This window comes from Lissotriton vulgaris, chromosome 1_1 (assembly GCF_964263255.1).
Source record: "Lissotriton vulgaris chromosome 1_1, aLisVul1.2, whole genome shotgun sequence".
Lineage (NCBI taxonomy): Eukaryota > Metazoa > Chordata > Amphibia > Caudata > Salamandridae > Lissotriton > Lissotriton vulgaris.
In genome coordinates, this window is record NC_141685.1 from 1833756899 (window position 1) to 1833783802 (window position 26904).

At 44.4% G+C, this 26904-nt stretch overlaps 1 protein-coding gene across 1 annotated transcript in view; it reads left to right on the forward strand.

The window, feature by feature from the left end:
• Positions 1-26904, forward strand: part of LOC147751297 (leucine-rich repeat neuronal protein 3-like) — a 350340-nt gene that overhangs the window by 320252 nt on the left and 3184 nt on the right. The gene's annotated exons all lie outside the window — the stretch shown is intronic.

A 26904-nucleotide genomic window follows, 5' to 3' on the forward strand; every position in this document is an offset into this window, starting at 1 on the left:
CGGCTACATCAATAAGATAGAGCAACCTATCGTTTTTTTTAGCTTTTTATACCTCCCTTTTTGTGTATCAGCCTGATGATAGAGCCTCTCCAGTTTTCAGGTATAATCCCTGTATCCAAAATCTTATCAAATAACTTATACAATAACGCAGACAACCTGTCCAGGTGAGGTTTTATGATTGTTGTAGGCATATTATCGGATCCAGATGCACGAGTCAGGGTTAGTCTTGAGATGATATTTCTAATGTTAATTGATGAGAACTTGGACGTTAGGTCCTCACTCGCTTTCTCCCAAAGAGTTACTTGTTTCCCCACTCGGCCTTCTTTTTTACCATATATCTCTTCCAGATGATCCACCCAAGCTTCTTTGTCTACTACACAGATCATCGATCCTGTCTTTTTCCTGGTCCTTCTTGTACACGTTTCCAGAAAAGTTTTAAGTTTTTAGTTTCTATTGCCTCTATAATACGTCCCCAACACCTCTCTTCATGTTCTCTTTTCTGGTCATTGATTAAAGTTTTATACCTTTGCCTAACTTCATCAGCACATTATGACTTTCTGTTTTATATCTTATTTTGAGATTTCTTTCCCCTTTCCTTAACTGTGCCTTCAGAATCCTACATCTCTCAGTAAACCATTTGTTTTTCTTACTTTAGTTGTTCTGGACTTTTGTATTCTGTATTCCCTTTCCTTTCAAGACTACTCTAAGGCACTGTACCACCTGTCCAATTATATTCTCAAACCACTCTTGGTGTGCTTCCGAGGCATCCTTTAATGATATATTTTGCTGGAGATTTGAACATTTTTCCATATGTTCCTCTGTTAATCTAGTGTTCCGTTGTTTTGGATTATCCATCTAGCATCATTTTTCCTCTCAGAAAATTTAATTTTAGAGGTTGGATATCACTTCCCTCTTCAGGAACCACGTGTAAATCCCTTATTTTATCCAAGTTCAAAGCATACATTTACATATAATCAACTGGGCATAATTGCTGACCAACCTTAAATGTCTGTCATGCTGGGCAATCCTCGCCTACGTGTGCGTTTAAACACACTAGGCCTTTGGAACCCATATATTTTACCAGAACTATATCCCATTTAGATAGTTTACTTTTAGGGAAATTTGCCACCTTTATTTTATTTGATTCAACATTTCTTTGGACCATCTATCCTCTTTATTTGGGTTTAATTTATGGTTCAGATCCCCCATCAATATACAAATATCTTTCTGGTAACTTTCATTCAAGCAGCCATCATTCTCCTTCATCCTTCCCATTTGCAGCCTATACTCCTCAGAACGACCCCCGTATATAGACATTAACTATTACCAACTTTTCATTCATGGGTTATGGGTCCCGGAGCTCCACTTTGATGCTACCAGCCATTTGTATCTTACTGATAGAGGTGTCAACTTCCTAGCTATTCTGGTAGATATCAGGGTGGATATACCCCCTACAGGGCCTCCTTGTTGACTTTTTGTTGCAGACTTATGAATCAGCACATATCTTTCTATCATCGGGGTTTCATCGATGTAGACACAAAATCTCATAGGTATCTATTAATTTTTGTAAGGTTTATGATTTTGATATTTTGTTGAAGCCATTTATAGTCCAAAATAGAATCCCAAGACTGTGCGATGACCCGATGTCCGAATCTATTTCACTTAACCACCCCTCTTCTTCCTGGGCTGGTGGAGTATGGTTCATATACCTACCTACACAGTTTTCCTTACTCCAACTCTTTGCTATCCTCCCCCCAGATACTGTGATTTCCATACCTTTCTTTCCTTTCAGGTCCTGAACAATTAGTCTTATTTGTCTTTGCCCTAAACCCACTTGATTACTCAGGAATGCTAATCTGTGATTGCCCGCTATTGTTAGTTCTAGAACTGGGACTAGCCTTATTCCTTTCTTCTGCAGCTCTTTTTCTGCTATTTTTAATGTGGATTTTACAAAACCAAAATACATCAATACTTTGGTGGCCTCCTTCCCATTTTCATTTTGTATAAACCCTACTTGGCAAAGGTCATTTGTCCCAATCTCTCTTAGGCTGGCACATTTAGAGAAGGTTAGCAATAGCTGTGATCGATTTAAGGGGTATATCTTTTACCCCCTTCCTTATAATGTGATGCTTTGAGGTACAGCCTCAAACTTCTTCCCTCCTTTTTTTCCTTATCCTGGGTTATTTCTATGTTCTTACTCATCACTTCCATCCCCCAAGTAGTTGAGTTACTACTAATCGCTCTTCGTTCCATCACATTGTCCTTCCTTTTTACTCTGCTCGGGCCACCATTCTCCTGTACTCTACTCTCATTCTTTTTAGTTCTTCATTGTAGTTTTTTTCCTTCTTTTCTTTCTTCATCCCTCATTCTGTTATTCAGCTCTTTCTAGGTTTTCCAGGAGGTCTTTTTTGAATGTGGATTTTCTGGTTTCTTATTTCTTCTAACACTGACAATGACAATAGCGATGTTCTTTACTTCCAGTAATTTCGCCATCCCCTTTGTAGATTTCACCACCCTCCTTGCTCTAGGTCTATATTGTCTGTAACTAGTTTACTCTCCAAATGTCTTTATTAGCATTGGGCACCTCAAGATATATTCTGAGCTCCTGCTGAATGTATAGCTGGCTCTCCTAGCTCCCTGTTTACATTTTCACTCCCTAGTGGTCTGACTATAGATGGCATATGCTACACAATTTGTTTAAGTTAATCTACAATGATCTACAACTGATGTTTTTGAGATTTCAATATGTCATTGTTCATCAAAGATACTTCCAGAAGTCCTTGCAGTGTCTTATGTAAAATCACTATCAAATCCAGCATAGTTGATGACGGGGATGCTGAACTCTCTTGTTTGGGGGCGGAGTTAGGTACTGAGCATGCCGTTTCCTCATTTGAAATTTACCGGTGTAGCTCCAGCTTTTAGTCTGCCCCCCTGCTCAAATTCATTGCACACCAACCCTGAATAGCATGGTTCTTTAGTTCCAGCCTTCTCCTGAAGGTTGTCGTAAACTTCGACTTGCTCGGGGGTAAATAATCGTGGTGATGAAGGATAAACGTAAGTCTAGTCGCTTCAGGTTGTCAGACCCAACGTCGATTTGGGCATTTATTTCTCGCTTGTCCTCACTTGCACCAGGGCTCAGCAGTAGATCTTTTATTTGAATGTGTTTGCCCACAAAGTCCTTGATGGATTTAGTGAGCAGTCCTCCTCCCTTCTCATATTGCTGATGGCTTTCATGGAGTATCCTGCTGTTGATCTGGTGTGTTTTTTTCACTTTTTCTCTCGAGCTGCCTCTCCCTCATCTGTGGGATAATTTCTCGTTGTGGTATCTGTTAAAGAGCCATTCCCTTGCCGCATTTTTATTCTGCCTGGTGCCATCCCCCCTGATGCACAGCACTTTTCTCCTACACTCTTCCAGGGGCACCTTTCAGCACTTTCTAGTGCTTGATTACTTTACTCTAACTTACTTAATGAAATACTTAGTAGAAACACTTTCACTTACCGGTGCTGTGCCTGTGTGTTATTTTCTCTCCTATTGCCGCAGCACCCGTATTTTCAATTTTCTACAGACTTCTTAGCCACTGATTGTTCAAATTTATAGGCAATTTTGTAGGCAATTCAGTCCTTTATAGTCTCTAGCAGCTTTACGGGGGTCATAGGCAATGCTGCATGCCTGCTCCACCTCATACACCCCCCTCAGGGAGCTGATAATCATGAGCTGCCCTACCTTGCCGTCAAGGGGTTCGCTTCCCAAGACGTTTCCATACTAGGGGCAAGCAGTAGTGAGTTAAAACACTTTTCAAGCCTTCTTTTGGTGTGCTCCTCTTACTTCAGGCAATTTTGATGTCCGCATCTGATGCAATGGCGGGCGGGCGGGCACAAGTGCAACAGGATACACAGACAAGCTTGTCATTCATGAAAGTCAGTTAATACCAGTATCATTGAGCAAAGAATGGGGTTGATGAGGGCAAGAGGATGACTTTCTAACAATTCTCAGCTGTTATTTCCATCAAGGATATGCATACTGACATACAAGGGAACTTAACATGCTGCCTCTTGACAGTAGCAAGGTAGTTGTAGGTGCACTGTCTAAAATAAAATGCAAACAAAACAGAAAGTTTGCTATATGGTGAGGCCTTCAATATCTGGAATGTCTCTGGTTGGCCCTCATTGTTAGGCTCTGTACCCAGGCAGGCCAAAAAAGGTTGCAAATAATTTGGGCTTTCTGATTGATGACTCTTTTTCAATGCAGGATGATGTAAATGCTATGTTTAGGAGCGGTTTTGGACTTCAACACATTCTTTGCAGACTATTTTAGTAGATCCCCATAGTTTGTTGAAGAAATATTCTTCAAGCTTTGATTATTAGTAGGTTAGATTATGGGAATACATTGTATGTTGGTATGGCAGACTATTTGATTACATGCCTTCAATTCATTCAAATTGCAGCATCAAGAGTGATTTGTAACAGGCCCAGATGACCTCTGCTTCTGCCTGTCTTAATTTGCTTCACTGACTTCCAGTCTGTAAGATAACTATCTTTAAGATAGTTTATCATGCATATAGAGCAGTTTATAACAATTGCCCAGCAATTCTACATGACTGAGTCACTTTTTATAAGCCAGCACATGCTCTAAGTTCTGCTAATTTGGCTTTGATATATAGCAGGTGAATTAAGAAATCTACAATGGGTGGTCACTCCTTTAAATTCATGGCTGCCGCCCATCAGAATAACCTGCTTCTTAATTTGCATTTGACTTCAGATTTGTTGTAGAGGCAAGAAGGCGGCCATGGCGTGGGCTGTGTAGGCAGCTCGGACCTTCTTTCTCCGGGTTACTGATCTGTAGCGTTTCAGGGAGAGGAGAGGAGCGCTGTATCGGTCGGAGATCCCGGATTGAATAAGAAAGGTGGAGATTTTTTCCCGGCTTTGGTACGTATCACCGAGGTCGGGACGCCAGGAAAACGATGAGAAAACGCTGATGCAGAAGCGGCTGCTACGGCTGTTACAGTGCTGTCAGCGGGCGTAGACCGATGTGGTCTGTTTCCGCAGGAGGATACGAGCCAGGTGCAGGCTGCAGCAGCTCCGTATTCTGTGGGAATGCTTCAGCAACAATAAATCGGCTTTTAGCACTGCAGAGACACTATTGGAAGCCGAATAAAGGAAGAAGTCTTGGGACATTTATTCAAAGGTGGAAAAAAGGAAACTATTCTGTGGTCCAATTTTAACCCGGTCTCTGCCTGTGTGAAGGGACGCTGGGATATTGGAAAAAACTGAGTGGATTAACAGCGGCGGCCTTGGTGCTGGGAGGTAACTCGGCTTGCGTGTGGATTAAAACAGAAGATTAAGAGTGGCTAATCGGCGCTGATATAGATGCTGAGCAGCTGGCTGTTAACTCGATATAGGGCTCCTTTTTGGCAGTTTCCTTTATGCTTACTGGGGTATCGGCTTGGAGTAATTCGAGGCCGAGGAGGAACCACGAAGAGGAAAAAAGGATGCCACAAAAGCCCCTGCTAAAGTAAAGGAGGTGGTAAAGGTTACCACACGCAGTAACAAAACTAAGGAGCAAGCCACAGAAGCGATCATGGAAAAAACTGAAGGGAAAGTAATCGAAAGCTTAAACACAGAAGGTGAGACTGTTTTTGATACTCCGAGCACCCAGAGAACCAATAATGTTAAAGCATATTTGAAAAAGGGAGATGATAGCCGGGGGAAAAGTGCTGCTACCTCACGCACACCTCAGCAAGGCATACAGACTCTCCCTGCTATGTTTGAAAAGTAGAATGCGCGCAATATGGATTTATCGCAAGGCATTATGGAAGTGGATGATGAAACTGTTTCCCTGGGCGGTAATAGTGACCAACTTTCCCTTAAAGAAGCTTTGAATTAGGCAGAATTAGCTCCAGAGGTAGAGCTAAATGAGGACCAACAACAAATTGGATGCAATGGTGAAACTAGTTGCATTATGGATGGAGTCCCTGGAAATTGAGAGGAATTAATAAAGGACAACCAGGGCCGTCGAGTAATTGGAAAAGATTTATAGGCTATGAACGAGGGGACACAAGGGGGAACTGGGACCTCTGAATCTGTGGAAAACTTTTATTCACTGTCTGAATTTGTGGAAAACTTTTATTCACTGTCTGAAGCATCCTCAGATGAGGGATTGAATATAAGCACGGACTGGATGGACTATAGTGAAGGTAGCAGCTTTGATGAGGATTTAAGACGTAGTACAGCATCTACTAATACTAGTGTTACCACAGTTAAGAGACAAAAGAAAAAAGGTTCACGCCTGGTAACCTCAGAAAGTACTCTAACACCTAGTGAAATTGTAGAAGTAGCTAGAGGTCTAAATTTAGCTGATACAGACGGTGAAAAAACAGATAAATCATCCACCCAGGAGATTACTTTGGCAACTATTTACGAGACTATGATGAGCCATAGAGCTGAGAGCAAAGCAGAGACTACCAGAATGCAGGCCACATGTAGCAAGGTGAAGAACGCCGTAGGGCGTGTAATAAAAATAGATACGGAAACGGCGGAAAGAGTTACGGAGGCAGAAGCCCGAATTTCAGCTCTAGAGGATTACACTGTTGCTCAAAATGCGGAGCTAGACGCTCTGAAGGCTCACCGTGATGACTTGAGCTACAAACTGTCGGAGATGGAAAATCAAGCTCATAGAAATAGTTTACGTTTTCTGGGGGTTCCAGAGAAGAAGGAGGGCTCGGATGTGCGTAAATTTGTCGCAGAACTATTGAACAAAGCTTTTCCTGAATTGACAGCTTGGGACTTGTCCAGAGAAATCCAAAGGGCACGCCAGTTTCCTTTCACAGTAAAGAAATCTCGTCATGGAGAAGAGAGCCTCCCTAGAGCAAACATAGTTTGTTTTAATAACTTCTTAGCACGAGAGGATATATACGCTTTGGCATGACCAGACAAAAAGCTACTGCTAAAGATTGTAGTTTTTTTGTCAGACCGGATTTCTGCCAGGCCACAGTCTCCAAACGGTGGCATTTAAGACAATTGATACCAGACTTTAAAAAAAAGGGGCTGTGGTTTACTTACAGAATCCAGCAAAACTCAATGTTCTGGTGAAAGGTCAAACTACATTTTTCTCGTCAGAAATCCAAGCTAAAGACTATCTGGACAGTTTATAGGGGGGGATGTAGCAAGCTATAAAGCAGAGAAAAAACGGGGATAATTGGGCGAAACCAAGAATACTTTTTTCTTTTTTCCTCCTTATCTTCTTTTTTGTATCTCCTTTTCTTCCTTTTAGCTGGCATTTGGACTTTCTCCCTGAAATATGGCGATAACGGTTTTTTGGTTAGCTTCGACGTCAAGTGCCAGGAGAGGGAAGGCCACGGCATTCCATATATTCCAGGGACTAATGGTCCCTGGGCCTCATAAGGTGAGAAGGAAGGGTGGGGGTGGGCGGGAGGGTTGGGGTAGGTGGTGTGACGGGGTGGGAAAGGGGTTGGGCATGGGACTTCAGTGGAGGTGGGTGAAAAAGACAGCAGCAGACAGAAACGGATTAAAGCAGATAAGCGATATAAGAATGGAAACACGCGAAAGTGGATGCAAGGCATTTGAATTTAAGAAAATCGATTGTCTTATCTTGAAGCTGTTTTTTTTATACTGCTTATGGATAGGAAAATAAAAATTTGTACATTAAATATACGTGGTCTAAATGACCCAAGAAACGACAAGTTCTAGCCAAAATAGTGCACATATTGCACATTGATATACTGTGTTTGCAGGAAACGCATGTTGCTTGGACCAATAGAGGGTATCTCAGAAATTTGGGTATGGAGCTGGTAGTATGTTCTAAACAGACGGGTATTAAAAGAGGGGTTGTGATACTTAAAAAAAGGGGGGTTGGGGAGTGTGTTAAAACCGCAGCTGACAAATGGGGACGCTGGGCTATCTCCGAGTTCAGGATTGGTCTATACAAGTTTACACTCTGCAATGTTTATGGGCCAAATCTGGATGATGCGGAACTGTTTAATTTCCTGAATGTGGAATTGGCACAGTGGACATTGCCAATGTTAATGTGCGGGGATCTTAATATCAATCTTGAAGCTGGAGTGAATCTCAGATCTAATCATGTCTATACTGGACGAAAAAAGTTAGTTTTAAATGCTCTCCGGGGCCTGATTTTGGATCATGGCCTGTACGATGTGTGGAATTCAAAACACTCCAGTGATCCTGGTTTCACTTTTTTTTCCGCCCCTCACTCAAAATTTGTCCATTTGGATTATTTTTTTTACCTCATCCGTACTGCTGGCCAAAGTTAAAATTGAGATTCATCCCAAACTCGTCTCTGATCATAACCCGATTACATTAGACTTGGTTGTATACACGGCTGAAAAAGTGGAGCTCCAACAGTGGACTTTTGATAGAAAATTGCTTTTGGATGAGGAGTATCAGCAATTTATAGCTAAAATAATTCAGGAATTTTTTGTTATTAACAAAGGCACGGCTGCACAGGAGATAGTCTGGGACACGTTTAAATCAGTAGTACGTGGAGAAACCCTTAGCCTCTCTAAATTTAAATGTAAAAGGATGTGGATTAAATATCAACAGGAGTTTGATCAGGTCTATATTGCCGAAAAGAAGCTGGCAGAGTTAATAAGGCAAGGAGCAGAAGTAGATACAGTACAAGTGGTCCAAAGGGATCTCACAATAAAAAGGGCTAGTGCATATGCCATCATTGCCGATCAAATTGCTGAAAAGTATGTACAATATAAAGAAACAGCATATGAGTTTGGAGAAAGAACGGGTAGAGTGTTGACAAAAAGGGCAAGAGAAAAAGCTGTTTATAGTGATATCCCTAGAATCATAGATTTAAAGGGGCTTCTGCAAGAAACCAAGGAAGGCGTCTTGTCGTCTTTTCAAGAATTTTATCAGGTGTTATATAGTGATGAGACCGGCCGGGTGGATGCTGAGGAATATTTAAAGGATGTGATTTCTGCACCATTGTCGGAAGCTCAAAAAACGATATTGTTGACACCGCATGATTGGTTTGAAATTGAATTAGTAATAATGGGCTTGGCCATGGGCAAGGCTATGGGCCCGGATAATATCCCTTTGGAATTTTATAGGACTTTTCGGAATTTGATGAAAACGGCATTGGTAGAAGTATGTCAACAAGCATTTCTGGGGATTGCCCCTCAGTCATGGTCTAATGCTACGATAGTTGTGTTCAAAAAGAAAGGCAAAAAGGATACTGAAATGGGGTCTTATAGACCCATTTCAGTATTAAACTCAGATAGTAAAATCTATTCCAAACTTATAGCCAACAGGTTAAATGATATGATGCCAGGCTTAGTTTCTTTAAGACAGCACAGATTCACAGCACAGAGGTACCACAGATCATATAAGGCGAATAATTTCTTTATTGGATTATGCACAGGGCACTAACTCCCCTGTCGGTGTGGCCCTGTTGGACGCTGAAAAAGCTTTCGACAGGGTCTCATGGAGTTTTATGTGGTCTGTCCTTGCAAGGAGGGGGTTTCCGCCGAAATTTGTCCGAGCTATTCAGACATTGTACCTAAATCCATCAGCTGTTATTAGGGTTTCCGGGAAAACATCAGGGAAGGTGCTGATAGCAAGGGGGACTAGACAGGGTTGTCCCTGTTCCCCCCCTGCTGTTTGCACTATATATTGATCCGTTTATTTCCACCTTGGAGAGGAATTGCTTAATTAAACCTGTGCAGTTATTGAACCGTGATTTTAAAGTCTGCGCGTACGCAGATGATATTGCGATATTGACATCAGACATTAGCACTGTATTACCTAATATTATAGTGGAAGCTGAAAAGTTCGTCCAGTTATCCGGTTATAAATTAAATGTTGAAAAGAAACAATTTATTCACTCGTAGTCCGGACGTCCCGAGAACATTAAGTTTGAAAAGGAGACAATTTATCTAGGCATAAAAATTACAGCTAATATGGAGGATATTATTCTGGTAAATTTATATCCAGTCATAACCTCATCTAACAAAATATTAGATAGAATAAATAAACTGAAGCTCTCACTCTTTGATCATAGTAATGTTTTAAAAATTCTCATTTTTTCTAAGTTTTTGTATTTATTTCAGTCTATCCCCTTTCTTATATCAAACTCTTATTTTTCCTGAATAGAGAGAATGTGCTCACGATTTCTTTGGGGGTACCACCGGGCTCAGAGAGCATTTAAGAGATGTATACTGCCCCGAGAGAGAGGAGGTTGAGGTATCCCAAATTTTCAGATATATCACTTGATAGCAATACTACAGCATATGGGTTTTCCTATTTTACCAGAAGATCCAACTGAAGAATTTGCTGCCCCATCTATTTACTAGGTGCAGAGGCAAAACAATGTTTAAATTGTATTATTGAACCAAGTTATTATAAAAAACAAACAAATTTAAGACTCTCTATTCTGCATATGTCATTTGGAGGACAACTAAAAGAAGATTAGGAATAGGTCCAAATATTAATTTATATACTTCTTTACAAAATTGCTCTCTCTTACCAGACATATTTAAGGAGCAGGTGATGTCAAGGTGGCATCATTCGGGGATTCGTAAATTAGGGGATTTATTTCAGGGGAACCATTTTGCTTTGTTTGATTATTTAAGGGGGGTGTATAGGCTGCAACGTACAGATTTTTTTAAAATACCTTCAAGTACGTAGTTTCTGCGATCAGAAAATATCAAAGAATCTGATTGTACTAGGAAAAATTGCGAATTTTGAGGCTATTGCAGATAGGCAAAAAATTTGATTTTTGTATCAATTACTGCAGGAAAAGATAGTGGACGATATAGAAGTCAGGGAAGCAAAAAGGCAAAACAAATTAAGAACTGAGTCTATTGATCTGGAGAGAAGTATAGAAATGGCCACTAACTTATTATTGAACGGATCATTGATAAGCCAACATTTTATGTCTTTTTTCAAGCTGTTTTACACGCCAAGCAAATTGGTTAAATGGAATTCGGGGAGAGGAACAAACTGTAATTGCTGTGGTCTATATGCAGTCGATGCTGCTCATATGTTTTTCTTTTGTCCTAAATTGACTCAGTTTATATCTGAAGTAGAGTCTTACTTGCATAACAACTGGGGCATTTTAGTAAAGCTAACGGCACCACTGGCTATTTTTGGATGTTAAAAGAGCAATATTTGTAAGATCTCAGCTGCCGATGAAGGCTTTATTTTTATATGTATGGCTGTATATCGCTCATGTATTACATCTCAATGGTTAGATGAGGAATCACCAAACTTTATTAAATGGCAAACTAAAATACTGTCTATCTACTATCTAGAGACTGCACTGTACAAAATCAAGGGCATAAGGAAGAAAACTTTTGGATATAAATTATGGTCTTCTATCACTAACTGGTTAGCATCTTAATGGAATTTTCTAAATATCTCTGTTATTCAATTTTATCTGGTATTCTTTTCCCATTATCTCTCTTCTGGTTTCTGTTTAGCTTAAAGTGTCCTGATGATGTAAGTGCATGAACGTTCTCAGTGCAAAGCTGGGGTATGTTTATTGATATGTATGATGTCTCCTTTTTTAATATTATTGTTCTCCTTATTTTGTTTTTTGTCTGTTTGCTGTCATAAAATTCAATAAATAAATAAAATAAAAAATAAAAAAATGACTTCAGTTTTGTTAATCTTTCAGAGAATGTTGAAGACTTGGCTGTTTCCTCTCTAACAGCTTCTGAGATGGATGGAGATCGGCAAAAATATGAGGTTGAGCACCCTGATATCCCCTAGGGCTTGATTATGTGCTTTAAAAATACCTTAAACAAATAAATAAATACATATAGAAATGAACATGCCGGAGGCAGTGTTCATATTGATAATGAAACACGTCAATTGTTTCCTTGATTGATTATCCTCCTGATCATGTCTTTATCCACCAGTGGGTTTGGACACAAGCACTAGTCCAAGACAAAGTACAGTAACTCCCTCATTGTGATTACAGGTGGGAGGAAGGGAGCAAACCTTAACTCGGTTTGATCTGTAACCCTTTGCTATTTTGTGCCTATGTAGGCAGGAGGAGGAGTTGTTACGTGCTGGAACAACTAAAGGGCAATCAATATTTATAAGATATTGGGATGTTGGTTGACTGGGGTGTGAGCCCTGGTCAAGCACCATCACAATCCTTGTCAGGGCAAGGGACAAGCAAACCCCAAATCACCTTATGCTCAACCCCCTGGTACCTTGGCACAGAGCAATCAGGCTTAACTTAGAGCCAATGTGTAAAGCATTATTGCCACAGTTCAAACAAGTGAAGACACATCTCAATTGGATCCCACCCCAAGTTAGGAAAATAGAATACTTTTTAACAAATACAACAAGACCAAATTGAAAAAAATCTAATTAGAAGAACAGGAAATTTGCAATTTTGAAGATTTCAGTAAAAAATAGCACCAAAAATCACAAAGTGCCAACTGGGTGTTTCTGGTTGCGCCGTACTGGGCAAAGTCACAAGTTCAGGCTGACCGTGATGGAGCACTGGTCAGCTCCAGGGACCCAATTTGACTTGCTGAACAAAGTACCCTAAGTCATGGTTTGCAGTGCGTTGTGAGGATCCCCATTGAAGATACGTCAAGCAGCCAAAGTGGTGCATTGGTTCCAATGTGCAGCATGACTGCTATTCGAGGTCCTCCACCATCATTAATGATTCCATCAACAAAAGCTTGCAATGCAAACTCCGGCGTTGAGGATGTGAAGTGCAGTCCTGGTAATGCATACGTTCTGAGAAGCTGCTAAGCTGAAATGCAAAGCCAGGCATCGTCTTCAAAGCTGCTGTCAATGAGGTTTGCAGGAACCTGCGCTGAGGATGTGTCTGCAGCGGCAGTTCCAAAGAGGCTGCGGAGGTGATGCAGGTCTTTACAATGGGTCTGATACATATAGCAGTGGCGATGTCGGTTCTGCTTCAGGTTACTCCATCCACCAACGGAGATTTGTTGGTTCTACAGAATACACTGGCAAAACACCTCAGGCCCTCTCCTAAGGGCCCAGAACTGAGGTTGCACCACTTTGCAGGGTAGAGTCACAGATGGCAGAGTCCACGTTAGGATTGCCGGAAGCCTGTTATGACCCAGAGTCTTCAGGACAGGAGGCCAAAAAACTAGCCTTGGAGTCACTCCGTGTTTCTGGGTTCAAGATATGCTGGTCCAGTCCTTCTCTCCCAGCCAAGAAAGCAGCAGGCAGAAGGCTAGCACACCAAGGCTGCAATTCTATCAGGTCAGTATTCCAGCAGAGTTGCAGTCCATTCAGTAGAACAGCAGTCCTTCTTCCTGGTAGAATATCAACAGGTCCAGAAATGTACTGAAGGGTTGGTGTCTGAGGTCCAATATTTATAGACAGTTTTGCCTTTGAAGTGGGAGAGAAGCTTCTAGAGGCTTCACTTTGAGGTACACAGGTGTCCTACTTCTCCGCCCTGGAACCAAACTAACTTCATGGGGTCTGCAGCCCTTTGTGTCGAGGCAGATCAAAGCCTATTCAAGTGTAACTAGGGTTCTGTTCAGCTCCTCCCTCCCGTCCTACCAGTGATGGCCCATCCAGGTATACCTAAGTCCTCTATTGTGTGTGGCTGTCTAGGAGGAATACACAATGCCCAACTGTCAACTACACCCAGTCATGGCACCCTGAGACAGGCTGCAGGCACAAAGTGGCTAACACAGGAAAATGACACCTTTCTAAAAGTGGCATTTTCAAAACTGAAATTTAAAATTCAACTTCACCATATGTTAGGATTTATCAATACAATTCCAAAGACACCAAACATGAGATGGTAACCTGGTCCCATTTGGAAATGACAGCTTATGAAATGTAATATGGTAGTTCCAAAGTTATCCTATGGGCTATGGGAAAGTTAGGCCTTGCAGTAGTAAATAACGAATTTAAGAGATTTTCACTACCAGGACATTTCAAACTTAAAAGTAAATTGCCTACAGTTTAAATACAGCACATGCTGCCTTCTGGGCTGTCCAGGACCTACTCTTGGGGTGACTTACATGTATTAAAAAAGAAGTTTTGGGCCTGGCAAAGGAGCTAATTTGACAGGTCGATATGGTAGTTTAAATCTGCACACACAGGATGCAGTGGCAGGCCTGAGACATGTTTAAAGTGCTACTTAAGTGGGTGGCACAATCAGTGCTGCAGGCCCACTAGTAGAATTTAATATACAGGCCCCAGCCACTGGTAGTGTCATATTACTAGGGACTTAAAGGTAAATGTAATATTCCAATTGAGTGTAAGCCAACGTTACCATGTTTTAAGGAGAGACCATGTGCACTTTAGCACTGGTTAGCTGTGGTAAAGTGCTCAGAGTCCTATGGCCAGGAAAAATTAGATCAGCAAACATAGTAGAGGTGAAGGCAAACTTTTTGGTGAAAACCACTCTAAGGCTGTCAGGTCTAACATAAATGTTGCATGGTCCAGAAGCAAATCAGAGAGGCTTCAACTGATGAATAATTGTTTCATACATTGAGAGACTGATTTAGTTAAAGTTCTTCATAATGACTTGTAGAAATAGAGCGAGAAGCATAACAATCTGTTTCCAAAGCTCTGGGGTTAGTTCATCATGGTCTTAAGTCTATGCCGCATGAAGTTTCTGTAATAGAGCCCTTCATCTCATCATCAACACAATAATCATGTCACATATGATCTTAAGTACCTATGCTCATATAAAAAAATACAAATCAACAATTTGAGTCATGCCCCTGTGGTCGACAATGTTTCGATCCCCTAAGAGGATTTAGGGATCATCATCAGGATGGACGAAATTAGGCCTCAGAGGAAATTGGCTGCTAGAAATATAAAAGGACAAAAGCAAAGAATAAGAAGGGGCAAAGAGGAGAGGGAAAAAAGATTATTAGAGATCCTATCTCCTGCCTAATTGGTCCATCAACTCATGCCATGCGCGGGTGACTTGGTGACAACATGTGTTACTACTGGACTGTACTGTGCCAATATGAAATAGCTGTGGTCTGTGTGTGGGTGCTGTTGGCGCAGTCATGCTGGTGAAGTGAGAGTTAAAAGTATAAAAATCATGGTGAAGTTGCATGAAAAAATATCCAACTAACCAATAAACCATCCAGGATAGGGGAGGGCGAGTTGTGGTAATCAAAACCAGAAGGCTGACCAATTGTGAAAGGTCTATGGAAACCGGACTTGGGCCTAGATGTAGGTAATAGCAAATTACCGAATGGTAAATACCGAATTTTACCGATTCGGTATTTACTATTTGGTATTTGCTATGTAGGTAAAAAATTCGGTAAAAATACCGAATCTGTAAGATTCGGTAATTACCGATTCGGTAATTACCGAATATGTATTTGCCATTGATTCCTATCGGTCAATGTCAATTACCGAATCGGTAAATACCGATTCGGTAAAATTACCGATTTTGCAAGGGTGACAGGGTGTCACTTTGACACCCTGTGGCACCCCTGATTTTGACTTGTGTGCCATGTAACACACATACATGCCCTTAGGGCATGTCTGTGTGCCACATGGCACCGGTGTACATGCACAGATGTGCATGTACACAAGTATTCGTTATTTACCATGCAATAGAATTACATGGTAAATAACGAATCGGTAAGGGCCTGTGGCACTGTTTTCTGTGCCACCTATATATTGATTTACCGATTCGGTAAATTTACAGAATCGGTATTTTACTGAATCAGTAACTTTACCGATTCGGTAAATATACTGATTCTGTACATTTTAAGGCCCCTACATCTCCATTTGTAAATACCGGTCGGTAACGGCCGAAATCAGCCGTTACCGACCGGTATTTGCCGACCTACATCTGGCCCCTAGAGCCTTAGGTAAGCGAAGGAATCAAAATGAATCTGACGCTGGATTTTGCTGTTTTACTTCAGGTACATCATGAGTTCAATCTAATACAGCACATTTCCCTTGTTAGCAGCGAGCGCATCTTTTGAAAGGTCGCCCGGCCCAATCAAGGAAAATGAGCCGCATTGTATAATACGGCCATAGAAATGTAGACATTCTTTTTTCTGAATTGTCCTCACTTCAGAAAATGTAATAGCCAGTCCTTTTGACTTCTTTTGAAATAACGGTAGTGTTTTGCACATAGTGTTTTTCTTTTCAGTATTTCCTGGCAATTTTTCAGCTCTATATAGTCCTTATTCCATCTGTCCTCCATGAATTTCGACTCCTAGGGCCGTGGAAGAACTGCACTGGTTCAGCAAGAGCCTGCGTTTAAGGTGTCTAAAGTTCTTTCACATTTAACTCTGAATTTGTGCGAGTTAAGACTTGAAATTCAGGCAGCACACGTCGCAAACAGATAGCAGATTGCCCCTCTATGTGTTCGACTTTTTCTGTCTTAAGTTGATTCATTGGCTCTGATATATTCTGAGTTGTATGTATACACTGTGGACACAACACACACCAAAAGGAGACTCATATATCTATAACGAGCCAGTGCAGCTCTTCATGACAGGCCCTTTGTGATATCACTTATGTGGCCTTAGTATGCAGTTTGAAAAAATATTACTTAACCGCATCGCTGCAGCAGTTATTTTTCCGCTGCGCGGCTTTTTTATAAAAGCCGCGTTAGATGACGAGCTCAGCTCGTCATCCGCACACGACCACCGTGGCTGATGACGAGCTGAGCTCGTCATCAGCATCGAAGGGGTTACAAAATATGTTTTATGATGGAAAATGTAATTTCATGAGTTTGTTTCCCCTGTTTCTGAGTAATTACAACTCTTATTATGCAAATCCTTTTGTTGGGAACTTTAAAGACAAATCCCCAGCTATTTAATGCAGTGTTCAGCCCCATTATGAACCTTTATGGAGCATAGTTTGATGCAACATAGAACGATGCGTCTCTTTCAAATCTGTTGGATTTACGGATGTTTTATGTTCACAGCATATGATAATTATTGCATTTCTTGAGTAAGACTATGGCCTAAATCTTTATTTAAAATGTCCGAATATCTATGTATAGATGTTGATAGTAGCAATGTTGGGGCGTTATTGATTTTAGTCTTTTCCTGTGACCAAATGACGCTACCAATCATTTAGTGCTCCAGCAATCCCTCTGTTAACAAAGGGCCTCATTTATGAGGGATTGGCAGAGGGCAGCGCTGCAAGTATTCTTGCTGTGCTGCCCTAGGCCATTGTGAAAGGGCAGGAATGCACAGTATTTATTAAATGCAGTGCATTCCTGTCCTTTTCCACTCTGCTGGCGCATAATTTGCTGTCTTGCACCAATGTAAGGCACCTTTGCACCAAGGTGCAAGGGTGCCTCCGTTGCAGTCTGAATTGTTTTTATGCAGGAAGGGGCAACTTCCTGCGTAAAAAAATAATCCAGTGAGTTTCTTTTCTCCTTCTATGTGTGCTGCATGGAAAAGGAAAAAACAAGGAGAAATAAAAATATCTCTCCTCGGTACGCCTGCTCTGGGGAGGCAAAAGGTTTTGGGCTGCCCCATGTTTATGTGTTTAGATAGATCTGGGAAGGCGTCAAAATCCATGAGTTTTGTGTGGGAATACCAACTGCAACATCCATGGAATGCTTCCATGGCAGAGTGTATGGCAAGGTATAGACTTGAGATACTTTGTCTTACCCAAATCTAGGAGTCAAAGTAAAGGCATGCAAATTTCATCCACTGATAATACTGAACAATTCTAATCCTTACCAGATGCCCTTTGACATTCAAAACATTTACACAATCTGCATGACCTTGTGGGACATGTGCATGTTCTCTAAAAATGCAATGATTCCTGGGAGAATGAAATCATTAGCACAGGGCTGTGCCCCATGCAGATGGGAACTACCTACCCACATAGATGTGCAGACCACGTTCATGGCTGCCAAGGTTTCAGATTGCTACGTGTGACATTTTTATAATTTCAGAGTGATTATCAGGGCCAGACTGGCTGTAGCAGGCATCGAGCAATTTCCTGGCAGGCTAGAAGGGTGGGGCCGGTTTTGCAGCAATAGGGGACGTTTCCTTGTTACCGGTGGTCGGTTTTGCAGTGGTGCTGCAATATCACACCCCAGTGCCAAAAGCAGCAGTGCTTCACACTTTCACTCCACCCCATCCGCTGGGGCTGATCTATCAAAGTTGCCTGGGCTGTTTTGGGTTCCCAGTGCGGCTGTGGCAATCATGAGTGACTCTTTATCTACTATGAGTGACACTTTCTTGGTGAGCGAAATGAAGCAATAAAGACCAGAGAAATATAAATATCAGAAATTACACCCATTTGAGCAAGGAGAAACTCTACGTTTGCTGCAAAGTGTAAGAAATAATTGTTAAAATAGTTCCAGTTATCAGACTCATGTCTAAGTAAATACACTTTCAGAATCATCCAGAAATCACAAAGCTCCTTTGCAACCTAATAAATGAAGGCTCTGAACACTAGTTCAGGAGTTATATGTGTGTGCTTGTGTGTTGTTTGAGGCTTGTGCTTCTGTTTGGCGAATGCTACAAGCCCGCGTAATACACCCAGCTATGGAAAGCTACACCATTTGGCAGTGGGATAGTGCAGACATTCCTCTTGTGCGTCAGTGTCTTTGTTCCTAGTTATAGGCTGTCACTAAGATTGTGGCTAAAAATGAAGAAGATAAGACCTCCAGTTCTGCATGAGACCCAGGCTTCATCAGTGCCTCACAAGGTCAAGGAAAACGAGGACAGACTTCCTGTCCCATTCTTATGCCACCTGTAGCTATGCAGTTCGAAAAGTGGGCTGGTCACCTAAATCATGTGCCAATGTGCCCACCTCAACTTCGGTTTCAAGTACTGTGTGGGTACAGTCAATCTTACACCCTTCCTGTTGCATTACAGTGATGCAATGTGCCTGAAACCAACCCTATGTAGAAGAGAAGTGAATTGTACATGTGTGCAATTCTTGCAAGTCTGGAGACATGTCTAGCTGATGAATTCACGTATTCCGTTCTCAGCCGAAATGCAAGTCAGGCGCATATTATGCCAATTAAATGTTTGTGTGGTAGCTTTATGTGTAATTTTTGGTTCAATCATTTGGTGAGGGATCCAGGAAGTTACTAAAATCACTCCTGTGAATGGAAAACAAAGTTCATAGTACTGAAATTCCCCTTTGCAAACAATTGCTAAACAAAATGAACTAGTTATATGGCTGAGATACCCGCCACCCCCTCTCAACACAATCCCCAAAGGAGGGAAACCGGAAACAGCTCTTAAAGTTTTTGGAAGAGGGAGGGAGTGACCCTCCCGGCCGTATTTATTAAAACAAAAATTAAAACATTAAACAGTTCATATTAATGTACAATTTCATTACCACATTGCGATGTTTGGCTAACCTTAACAGATTCTCTAATACAGAGGTTCTCCTAGCCGAACTAACATCCTACAAAACATTTTCTTGAAATATTGAAATTGTACATCCTAACGTTTAAGGGCCAACGGCAAGGTCGTAACCGGTGTCAAGATCCCTAACCAGAAATACCCCCCCCCACTTGGGAGGGGCGACAGCACTGAGGCGTACCTCAAGTGCAAACTACCAATTTCCCTTGACTTGACGGGGGCACCAATAAACTCGACGCCAGTTAAAGGTCGTTCGAGGACTCGTGTGAGGTTATCTAGAAGGTATCGTAGACCTCCCCCCAAACCCCGCACAACTTACCACATCTGCCGTCGCAGACGTTACTGGCCCCGGGAAATTCCCCAGGAGGGGGCTGTAACCCCTCCTACACAGGAAGGGGCCTTGACCGCCTTTCCTTTTCTTTCGGCGACCCATCCTTAGAAGGGACCGCCTCCCCGTTGAGGGGCCAAAGGCCACCTCTCCCGAGCGCTCCCATCCGTGTTGGGTGACGCCCACTCATAGGGATCTTCCAATTAGTGCTCACCGATCATGACCTTACCGCCCGACCAAAATAAATACGACAATTCTAACTAAATTACTAAATGACTCAATTACTTGAAAGACAGTAACAACAACCACTTTATTTAAACATGCTTACTGATGAACACTAAAGCAGGATTACTATATTTATAAAACATACCACAAATTGACCATTCTTTATTGCATATTCAACGTTATCACGATACTACTCACACCTGTAAACAAAGAATTAGAGTTACCACATCAAACTTTATTCAAAACAACTTGCTGTCCTCAGGGGCTGGTGGGTGGGTCAAAATTGGCTCTTTGTTCCGTCTCGAGCTCTCGTACAGCGAGGAGGTGCAGCTTCAGAGCACAGGAACAAGAGGATGCCTTCAGGTCTTGCGTCCCTTTTTATCCGTCTTCAGGGCGGGCATAAACCCGCCCCTGCCTGCCCCGAGGGCGTGGCCAGCCGCGTCAGTGTCTAGGCCAGCCCACTCTAGGGCGGGAAAAAGCGCGCCCCGGCTACGCCGCTTCGGGCATACCAGCCGAGACGCGCCTCCCGCCCAAAATGGCTTCCCGGGGGGATCGAGGTACTCTGCCATACGTTCGGGGGGACCGAGTGGTCGCCCCTTTCCATATGGCTGAGATACCCGCCACCCCCTCTCAACACAATCCCCAAAGGAGGGAAACCGGAAACAGCTCTTAAAGTTTTTGGAAGAGGGAGGGAGTGACCCTCCCGGCCGTATTTATTAAAACAAAAATTAAAACATTAAACAGTTCATATTAATGTACAATTTCATTACCACATTGCGATGTTTGGCTAACCTTAACAGATTCTCTAATACAGAGGTTCTCCTAGCCGAACTAACATCCTACAAAACATTTTCTTGAAATATTGAAATTGTACATCCTAACGTTTAAGGGCCAACGGCAAGGTCGTAACCGGTGTCAAGATCCCTAACCAGAAATACCCCCCCCACTTGGGAGGGGCGACAGCACTGAGGCGTACCTCAAGTGCAAACTACCAATTTCCCTTGACTTGACGGGGGCACCAATAAACTCGACGCCAGTTAAAGGTCGTTCGAGGACTCGTGTGAGGTTATCTAGAAGGTATCGTAGACCTCCCCCCAAACCCCGCACAACTTACCACATCTGCCGTCGCAGACGTTACTGGCCCCGGGAAATTCCCCAGGAGGGGGCTGTAACCCCTCCTACACAGGAAGGGGCCTTGACCGCCTTTCCTTTTCTTTCGGCGACCCATCCTTAGAAGGGACCGCCTCCCCGTTGAGGGGCCAAAGGCCACCTCTCCCGAGCGCTCCCATCCGTGTTGGGTGACGCCCACTCATAGGGATCTTCCAATTAGTGCTCACCGATCATGACCTTACCGCCACAGGCCGGATAGTTGACCGGCTATCCGGACCCCCCCACAAAGCTCCTACCTAAAGGTCATGTTGTAACGTTTTTAACCATGCTAAGAAGTCTCCTATGAGTAACTCATTCCCCACCCGAGACAAATGCACACCATCCCCCAAATACATACTGTCATCATTAATACAGCCATGCGAAATAGAATGCAATGTCCTGGAACGGAACAACCTACTCACTTTGTTATTAAGTTTTCTAACAGAATGATTCAAAGCGGAAATAGAAATAGCCCCCCGCCACACCTTTCGTGGGATCATATGGGACCACGCAATTGTGCACCCCGGAACTCTCCTCGCCAACCAACTTACAGTGGAAAGCATTGCCTCCAGGAGAAGTCGTCTACCGGTGGTGACCAAATCATTGCCCCCTAAATGCACTATAACTATAGCTGGCGGTGACCTCGTCCGCCCTAACAGACCCTCGAAAAATGACTGAAACTGGTCAATACAGAGACCGCCTCTTCCGTGGAAGGACACCCTGTACCCGTATTCCCCAGCTACGTGAATCATATCACCTGCTTTGAATACGTCCGCGGCACGCCTCACGTATGAGTGGCCCACGACCCACACCTCCTTTTTCACAGCCGGGGATGTCTGACCGCTGGCCCGGTGTTGGGTCGACTGCATAGTCCGCCCCGCCTCGTAGGCTTGCGTAACTGAAAACCAAACAAAAACAAGAAGCGTGAGTACATTATTACAGCTTCACAACATGTGCAACCGCACGTATCTCTTATAACAATTGGAGGACCAACGCCCCACTCGTTTCACTTGTTCAACATTAAGACCCCTGGCTGTAGCTTCCGTAGCAGCCCCTATCCGAAAGGAATGGGTCCCAAATTCGCCCGGGTTCAAGCCCGCAGCGGCAATTGACATCGCAAGCACCCGCTGAAACTGAAATTTCGTCAGTGGGGTGGCGTCTGCGTGTCTTAACAAAGTCCCCCCCCATGATGCCACCCTTCGTGCTAGGTAATCTTCTAAACACTTTACCGGACACATGGAGGACCCGGGAATCCTGCGTATGATTACGCAGTCACCCATCCCATCTTGATCAGTCTTGGACCTTACAAAGGAGACTGTCATTGTTTCTCCCCTGATCTGAACGTGTTCCTGGCACAAACCCCCTGCCACGTCCAGTTTGTTCCTTGCAACTAGTTCGCTTACCCGCATCGCCCCGTGAAATGCTAGCGAAAAAGCGGCTCGGAACAGCACCGCCTCAAACTGAGATGAACATGTGGCCGGGAGTGTGGCCAACAACTGGGACAATCTATCCAAACCTATCGGGCGCCTTTCATCTAATCTGCGACCCTCAAGGCGTTGCCACCCACGCAGCGCTTTCTGTACAACGAAAGACGCTGTCGGGTCCTGGATAGCGTGTGCTCTGGCAACAAAGGAAATGGCAGCACGATGCCTCTGGGCCGTAGCCACCGATTTCCCAGCCCTACGTAATGACATCAGAAAATTCACTACCCATTCCTCGTGACCCCAAAGCCGCTCTCTATCAGTCCCCAAAAAGGCTAAATAGGACCGAAACGCCCCTTCGTATGCCTTCCTCGTCCTTGGTGCTAGACTCTCTCCCACGAGGTGACGAAGTTCGGGGCACCGAGAGACCAGAGAGCTTCGGGAAAGGGTGCCGGCTCTGGGTCCGCTGAGGGAAGGAAACCCGAGAAAGCCTGCATTTGAAAACGAGACAGTGCATCAGCCGCCTGATTCATTACCCCTGGGACATGTTTTGCTCTGAATAGCACATTCAGTTGCATACACAGTAAAACAATTTCTTTGAGCAGTCTTAAAATCAATTTACAACGTGCTGCCTGACTATTGATGCACTCAACCACGGTCATATTGTCAGACCAAAATATGACAGAGTGATCTTTGAACCCTTCGGGCCAGGTTCTCAGGGCCACCAAAATGGGAAAAAGTTCCAGGAAAGCAATATTCGTTGTCAGACCACTGTCATGCCACCATGTCGGCCATCTCTGTGCCGACCATTTTGTGCCAAAGATGGCACCAAAACCTATGCTTCCTGCTGAATCTGTCCACAGCCCCAGCTCGTCAGAGGACACGGCTGGTTTGTTCCAGACCACTCGACCATTAAACTCCGCCAGAAATGCTAACCAAATACGCATGTCCTGGCGGACCTCAGCCGATAGTCTCGTGTGATGATGGCCCTCCTTTAGGCCGCCCATAGCTTGGGAAATTGACCGGGAAAAGGGGCGGGCCATTGGTATCACCCTCAGGGCAAAATTCAACTGTCCCACCAACTGCTGTAGTTGATGCAGCGTAACTTTAGATGCATTTATACATACTTGCAGAGTTGCCCTGAACTTCCCAACTTTGTCAGCTGGCAATCGAAAACAACCCTCACTGGAATCTAACTCGATCCCCAGAAACTCAAGGCAAGTCGCAGGACCCACCGTCTTACCAGGTGCCAATGGCACACCAAACTGTTTCATTAACACACAAAATTCGGCCAAGGCCTGGCCACACTCGAGATCCCCGGCTGCCCCAAGGAACAAAAAATCATCAAGGTAATGCATTACATGTTGGAAACCCGTCTTCTGTGTGAAGACCCATTGTAGGAAACTACTAAATTTCTCGAAATAGGCACAAGATATAGAGCACCCCATCGGCATACACCTATCCATGTAATAACAACCCTGAAACATGAATCCCAGGAGACGCTGGTCGTCTGGGTGTACCGGGAGCAGTCGGAACGCTGATTCGATATCTGATTTCGCCATCAGCGCCCCGGGCCCCAGGCGATTCAAAATGGCTACGGCCTCATCGAAGGATGCGTACCGCACCGAACACACTTCTGGATCTATTGCATCGTTTACAGAAAGACCACTTGGAGCTGATAAATTATGAATCAGTCGGAACTCGCCTGGATCCTTCTTGGGGACCACCCCTAACGGGGAACAAACAAAATTCTGGACCGGGGGGACACTAAACGGGCCGGCGACCCGACCTCGAGTCACCTCTTTCCGGATCTTATCCTGTACTACGGTCGTATGCTGCAGGACGGAAAGTTGATTTTTACACTTTTCCACACCCTGAAAGTCCCCTACCGGGATGCGGAAACCATAGGAAAAACCGTTCCGCAGCACCCCAGCAGAAGTACGATCCGGGTATTCACTGAGCCAGGGAATCATCGCCAAGGTATCAATTGGGGTAGGTAAAGGCGCCCCTCGGACTATATTAGACCTGTTTGGCGCCTCCTCTCCCCCCATTATCACCCGTTTTGGCTCTGCACGTGGACTCAGGATGGGACGACCCGCATCCACTACACTCATGTTTAAATTTACACGATCCCTGTGGCCTAGTACATTTACCTCTGTTGAAATTAAAGCAGAACCCCCTTTTTCCTGCATTGCCGGCAGGTCTCGAGTGATCTTCGGTACCCGTACCTGAACGAAAGGGCGTCCCCCCATAATGGCGGGAGGATTCGCCAACATTACTTCCTACCAATGGCATTTTCAACATACCCGTCTCCTTCATTTTATCCCATGTCAAAGAATCGTAACAATCCCAGGTTAAGCTTTTGTTATGCTCCTTCGCCTTTCTAAACAGATTATCGTAGCAGAACCAATGGTTACCCTGGTGTGATGTCGAGTACCCCATGATTCGCGACTGATAGGTTGGCAACTCGGAAAGCAACTCAGGCCTACGTTCCCCTAAGATCGACGTAAAAATTCCCCATGCCTTGCCCCAATTGCCAATATTCTCGTTCACTTTAAAGGTGGCCATTTTCGCGCGCCAAACACTCGGGTGCATGAGATCCTTCTGACCCTTAACATGCTCCACCTCATAATGATCAACAAGCAACGAGAAGATGTTCACATATTCCCCTGCCCAATTTTTTTCCTTAATCGTCAAAGGAACATGTTGACCCAATCTTTCTCTACGAGAGGGTGCTGACTCGTCCCTCGCAATCGGCAATGGCCGCTTACCTGCACCGGACGCTGCCTCTGCGGTCGCACCCGTCACTGGTGTCCTGTCCACTACTGCAGCCGGCACGGACACCTTGGCTGCCTCCCGTTTCTCACACAGTTGCTTCATCAGCGCCTGCGCGTCGACAGCCGTGGCGCCCTCGTTACCTTTACCCAACCACGCTGCCAATTGTGCTGCCAGCTCGGGCGGCATATCGTCCTCGGACACGGGGGTGACCACAACGGGTATCGGATTCCCCTCCTCCGGCACGGGAGTTGGTGCCTCGAGCGGGGCACTGGGACCCGGGATGTCTTCTCCCGCTGCTCCCCTCCTGGGCCTCTTGTTTTTCCCTCCCGGGGCTGCTCCCGCCAAAGGACGTTTTGGTCCCCCTTCCTCGTTCTTATCCACCCGCTTCTTTAGTTCGGACATCTCCTTCATGAGAACACGCAGCATCTGTTCAGTAGTCATGCGTTTTCCCGCCTTCTTCGGCATTCTCCAACAGAGTAACTGTAAAACAAACAAGAACGATTAAAACGCTCAAAATTGGCTCTTTGTTCCGTCTCGAGCTCTCGTACAGCGAGGAGGTGCAGCTTCAGAGCACAGGAACAAGAGGATGCCTTCAGGTCTTGCGTCCCTTTTTATCCGTCTTCAGGGCGGGCGTAAACCCGCCCCTGCCTGCCCCGAGGGCGTGGCCAGCCGCGTCAGTGTCTAGGCCAGCCCACTCTAGGGCGGGAAAAAGCGCGCCCCGGCTACGCCGCTTCGGGCATACCAGCCGAGACGCGCCTCCCGCCCAAAATGGCTTCCCGGGGGATCGAGGTACTCTGCCATACGTTCGGGGGGACCGAGTGGTCGCCCCTTTCCAATCACACCAGACTTACTTTTCTTGAGGTGAGCTGCAATAACAGGCTACCTCATCTTCAAGGCCGCAGCTACTCTTGAGGCAAACGCCAGCCCGCGTGATTCTGAGGCTCAGCACGCCTGGGTGCACAGGGCGTGGGGTTCACTCAACCACTGGTGGTGATGTGGGTTGGCTCTGGTCGCAGCTGAGTCAATATTACTGTGGCACAACAAGATGCAAGCAGCAATAACTAACATGTCCACTGCAGCATCGCAAAACTTCATGAACTGCAGCCGCTCGCCCTGGGACCGCCACGGGGAGTAGCAGGAAACCCCACCTAGTGTGCATTAAAAAACTCCGCTTGACCTCACCCGAAGTCTCTCATTGGGCACTTACTCTCACGTGAGTCATCATTGATTAATCAAATATGCCACGCGGCCGGTGTTGTCAGGTGAATCCTAGTATAATTGTTTTATATGTGATCATTTGTAGCAGTAGCAACCTGAGCTGCAGACTCTGAGCAAGCCCCCACCGTGGGAGCAGCGTGCATGGCACGCTGCAATGCCAGCTTTAGTTTCCTGCGTATGGTGCATGATTCCTAGCTCTCCTCCTGGGCAGCTGAGGCGATGTTAGGCATGGCATTGCAATTCAGGGTGGTGACGCAGACCCCCACACTGAAATGCGTTAGTCCAACACCTGATGCATGGTACTTGGCAGAGCTGCACTTGACGTTTGCAGGCAAATTTGATATTAAAGAAAAGCTGGTGCATTTTCTTTTGTGATCGCAACAAAAGGTTGTAGGTCACAAGTTGTACATGGGTTGTTGCCATTGCATATGTTATCATTGCTCCATTTCTTTTAGAATAAAGAAGCAAG